This window comes from Macaca mulatta, chromosome 11 (assembly GCF_049350105.2).
Source record: "Macaca mulatta isolate MMU2019108-1 chromosome 11, T2T-MMU8v2.0, whole genome shotgun sequence".
Classification (NCBI taxonomy): domain Eukaryota; kingdom Metazoa; phylum Chordata; class Mammalia; order Primates; family Cercopithecidae; genus Macaca; species Macaca mulatta.
The window spans coordinates 15,896,483-15,901,984 of record NC_133416.1 but is presented as its reverse complement, the minus strand read 5'-3'; the positions used below and the strand labels follow the sequence as shown (position 1 = coordinate 15,901,984).

The following is a 5,502-nucleotide window of genomic DNA, read 5'->3' as shown; positions in this document are numbered from 1 at the left end:
GTCAGCTCTGCATATGCTAAAGAGCACTCCAGGCACCTAGACCTGTTGTTTCTGGCATGCACCTGCTATTTCTTATCCTCATGTGGTTCCATTCTCCTGGACTATCCTTCACTACTCTGCCTGGCAATTGTCCTCTAAAACAGAGCTAAAGTGCCATCTCTTCTGGGAAGATATCCCTGCCCTTAGACTAGTCTGCACCCTACTGTAATCATTGGTTTCCTCCATATTTTCTATGGGTGGTAAACTCTGAAGGCCTAAGTATTATTGCATTCTGCATCCCCAGCGCCTAGCACAGGTTGCAGGCACACTAATGGTGCTCAGTTGACGTGTGTTAAGTGACTGCTTGGGGCCAAGACTTGTTACAAGAGAAGCTGGAACAATGAACAGGAAATTCCTTCTCAAGTCCTTCTCTCCAAAAGTCTTAAGACTTGGTGTCCTTGGCTCCCAGATGGACTGCTCTGGGTTTTGTTTGTTTTTTTCCATGTATTCTTCAAAGTTTACCCAGGCTACTCACAACTTCTGTGGATAAAGTATCTTCCACAGCCATTAGCAGAAGGACACTGCCATCCAGGGATGATAATTTAATCTTCCTCTACCTTTTTAGTGTAACAAAATTATGATGTATGGGTGTATATGCAAAAAAGTACATAAAACACACATGCAGCTTAACAAATAAATAAAATACAGAGGACACCCACATGTCCAGCCAGGCCAAAAAGGAACCTTCACCATAGAAAGTCATATATGTCCTCTTCCTGATTGCTACTTTACCATTTCCTCTCAGAGGTCACTACAACATTGACTTTTGTGATTGTCATTTCTTTGCTTTTTATGGTTTTACCACTCATAATGCAACTCTAAAGTCTTGTTTCCTCTTTTGGAAATGTATATAAATGGAATCAATCTGTATTATTTGAATCTCATTTCTTTCATTAGATATTGTGTTTGAGACTTGCATGTACTGTGGAGCTGGGGCACTATTATTGCTGGACAGTACTTCATTGTGTGAATATACTATAAAGTATAATTCATCTATTCTGCTTATGGGTATCTAGATTGTTTCAACACTAGAGTTAATATGAACAGGGCTGCCATGAACATTCTTGTAAAGGTTGATTGGTACATATAGGCACAAAATTGCTAGGGCGTATACCCGGGATTATATTTCTGGGTGTGTATATTTAAAAGCAATACACTAAAGAATGCCAAACTGATTTCCAAGTGGTTGCACCAAGTAGTTATACTCTCACCAGCAGTGGAAGAACTTCCAATTTTCCACTACCTTTTCATGGTCAGACCTTCCTAACTTTTGCCCATGGAGTAAGTATGTAAGAAATCCTTTTATGACTATATTTGATTTACTGATTAATCTTATCTTTAGCTCCATTTGCATTTCCTTTTTGTGCAGCATCTGTTTAAGCCTTCAGTCATTTGTCCCATTGGGTAAAATGGGAAAATTGGTTTGCTTTTTCCTTAGTGATTTGGAGGAATTCATTAAATATTTCTGATACTACTCTGTTATAGAAGCTAAAAATATTTTCTCCAACTCTGTGGCTTATTTTTTTTCTGATGTCATATCTTTTGTAATTGATTTTTCTTCCACCCATATTCTTTAATCCACTGAAACTGACTTTTCTAGTATGGTATGAGGTAAAGATCACACTTTTTTCCCATGTGGGTACCTAATTGCTCCAGTAATTTGTTGAAAAATCCTTGCTTTTCCCACTAATCTTGATATATGATACAGCTAGTGAGTTCTACTTCAAGAGTGTCTTGGATATTCTAACTTTTTGCATATTCATATAAATTTTAGAATCAGCCTGCCAAGTTAAAGAAAAAATACAAATTTATGAAGTTTTGTTTGGGTTTGTGTGGAACTTAGAATTCAAGTGACATTTTTATAAAAATCAACTATTCTGATTACAAACTTAGTATACAATCTACTTGTTTTCCTTTTTAGTGTTTCAATAATACTTTTAATTTTCTTGGGGGAACGTCTTAAACAGAAATATTTTGTTAGTTTCATTCCCAAGGATATCTTGTTTTATGCTATTATTATAAATGGTAGCACTTTTATTTCATTTTCAATTTCGTGCTTGATTATATGAATTAAATTTATTGTTTGGGTATTGAGTGTGAATGCTAGAACCATGTCAAACTCTCAAATTAATTATAATAATTTTCCTATGAATTCCTTTGGATTTTCTACAGATCTCATCTGTGAGTAGTGGCAGTTACTCTTCCCCACTTTTCAATTCTCACACCTTTTATTTCTTTGTTATTTTACTGAGCCAGCAAGGAACTCCAGAACAAAACTGAATAGAAGGAACAACAGTGGGAATTCTTGTCTTGTTTCAAATTTCAAAAGTATTCTCAAAGTTTCAACATTAAATGTGATGTTTGCAATAAGATTGTAGTAGATACCTTTTGTCATATTAAGAACATTTTATTCTATTCCTATTTTGGGAAGAGTTTTATGAATGAATGCTGACTTTTACCAAGTAATCTCCCTGAGTCTGTGAAAATCATATCATTTTCTTTTTTTTTTTTCTTTTTTTCTTTTCTTTTTTTTTTTTTTTTTGAGACAGAGTCTTGCTCTGTTGCCCAGGCTAGAGTGCAGTGGCATGATCTTGGCTCACTGCAAGCTCCGCCTCCCGAGTTCACCTCATTCTCCTGCCTCAGCCTCCCGAGTAGCTGGGACTACAGGCGCCCATCACCGCGCCCGGCTAATTTTTTTGTATTTTCAGTAGTGACAGGGCTTCACCGTGTTAACCAGGATGGTCTCGATCTCCTGACCTCGTGATCCGCCCGTTTCGGCCTCCCAAAGTGCTGGGATTACAGGCTTGAGCCACCGTACCCGGCCTACTTTTTTTTGTTAATGTGGTGAGTTACAGGAATTGCTTTTCCAAAGTCACACTAATCTTGCTCCTAAGAAAACCCAAATTAGTCATGATTTTTTTAAATATATATTCCTGATTTCAGTTTACTAATTGTACTTTACATTTTATATTACATTCATGCATAAGATTGGGCTCTAATTTTTCTCATTTTGTCTGAGTGTTACAATCAAAATTACATATAGCCTCATAAAACACATAAAACATAATGATGTGCCCTATTCTATTGTCTGAAGAAATGTGTATAAACTGGAAATATTTCTCCCTCAAACATTTATAGAACTTACTGATAAAATCATCTGGGCCTAGAGTGTTCTAGATAAGATTTTTTTCTAATAATTAAAGAACAATTCAGGATTCCTATTTCATGAATAAGATTTTGGTAAGTTACATTTTTCCAAGGATGTATATATTTCATATTTATTTTCAAACATACTGGCATTAAGTTTTTCATATATCCTATTATCTTCTTAATGTGTACTCTATCTGTAGTAATGTTCACTTTTTCATTCCTAATATTATTTATATATTTCTTCACCTTGGTCAATTTCACCAGAGGTTTGTCAATTTTAGTTATAGTTTTAAAGAAATAAGTTTTGGTTCTGTTTACTCTCTTCTATTTTATATAATATTTTTCTATTTCATTAATTTATCTTGTTTCTTTTAATCTACATTCTTCGGATTTATATTGCTTTGTTTTTCCTAATTTTGAAGTTCAAGGTTCTCATCTTTTTTCCAATCCATGCCTTTGAGGCTATACATTTCCCTCTATCTGATGTTCTAACTGCATTCCACAGTTTTGTGGTAACTAGCCTGTAAAAAAATTTAAAAGGAAAAAAGAAGGCCTGATTTGTAGCATGCCAACTTCATATTTGCCTTGTAAATACTCCACCATGACCAATTTCAAGCTACAAATGGTTTAACAACCAGTTGGAAAGTTTTCTGAATATTTAACAGTCAGCTCTTACAAGCTGATATGAGCCAGCTCTAGCACACTCACATTTTCAGTAGTATTGTCACGATTCCTTAACTCAAAATATGTCCTAATAAACACTATACTTTGTTATCTGTCCACACGTCTTTATTAAGTATTTCAAATTTGCCATTTTATGGGAATATTCTCTTTGTTGATTTCTTGTTTAATTACTTTTATTAGAAGTCATGCTTGATACAATTTCAATCTAGTAAAATTTGAGATTGACTCAAAGTCCAGAAATGATAGGCTTTTATAAATATTATTTGTGTGCCGGAAAGAAATGTTTTCTGTAATTTTTTGGTACAATGTTCTATGTCCATTCAATAGGTCAGATTTTTTATCTGGTTTAAATCTTGTGTCATTGTGATTCTTATTCTGCAAGATACATCTATGATAGAAGTATATTAAAATCTCCTATTCTGTGTTCACTTCAGTAGCACATATACTAAAATTGGAACAACACAGAGAAGATTAGCATGGTCCCTACACAAAGATGACATGCAAGTTCATGAAGCATTTCATAGAATAAAAATCTTCTATTATGCTTTTTTGCTCATGCAATTCTTTATTTGCCTTTTGGGGACAGCATACCTTGTATAATTCTGTCAATTTTTCTCATATATTACAAAGCTTATTTTATGTTCTTACATATCAAGTTGTAATAATTGTGTTAATTAAAACATTTTCATTGTGAATTTATACTTCTCTAATAATGTTCAGAGTGTATTTTGTTATATATGAGTGTATTCTTCTAAGATGCCTACTGATTAGTATTTGCCGGCTATATTTTTTCCATCCTTTTACATGTCACCTTTTTTTATCTTTACATTTTAGACATGTCTCTTGAAAATATTATACACAGGAATGTATGTGTGCATATTTATAAGTGTATATACACAAGAATATGAGTATATAATAGAGTACTCCATGTTATTTTTATATGATGTCATGTGTATATGTATTTACTATAGCTCGAAAATCTGTTTTCTGGAGAACTTAATCCATTTAAATTTTTTAAATTTCTAATATTTGGGGATTAAGATTTTATTTTGTGCATATATTTGCCTTCCTTTTATTACCGTCTTTGGGTTTGTCTATTTTTATTATTTCTGTTTTCCTTCTGCTAGGGAGTTATACTATTTCTATTATTTTGATATTTATCCTCAACATGGAAACATATAATTTCTAAAATTTTAAACTTACACAATATATTTATGCTCATTACAGCTAGTATAAAGATCTTAAAACACTTAACTTCACTTTTCCCCACCAACTTATATTCTTATTGAATATTTTGGTTTTTTTTTTTATCTGATAAGACAATTCTCAGGTTTCCAACAGGCAAGTACACTTATATTGGCATACCTGTTTATCATTTTGTCCTTTCTTCTTGCCTGAGAGCATGTGTGTCATAAAGACTGGAAATCCAGGTCCAAGATGTAAGAAAGGACTTATGGTGGGCATCAGCAGCTTGGCCTGACTGAGCCAGATTTGAGGGGATATCTAAGAACTGATGGTCAAGCCATAGCAGGGGTCAAAAGTTAGGTAAGAAGAGAGTAGTCAGGCAAGTCTAGCCACGCAGGGAGCTGGATCTTAGGCAAGGAGCTATAAACTAGGGATTTTGGCAAG

The 5,502-nt window shown here is 33.9% G+C and overlaps 1 non-coding gene across 1 annotated transcript; it reads left to right on the top strand.

Annotated features, from left to right (window-relative positions):
• Window positions 1-4,294: 4,294 nt before the first annotated feature.
• On the top strand, window positions 4,295-4,401 carry LOC114671116 (U6 spliceosomal RNA). Its single transcript, XR_003721012.1, has one exon. It is a non-coding gene; the product is annotated as a U6 spliceosomal RNA (small nuclear RNA).
• The last annotated feature ends 1,101 nt before the right edge of the window (window positions 4,402-5,502 follow it).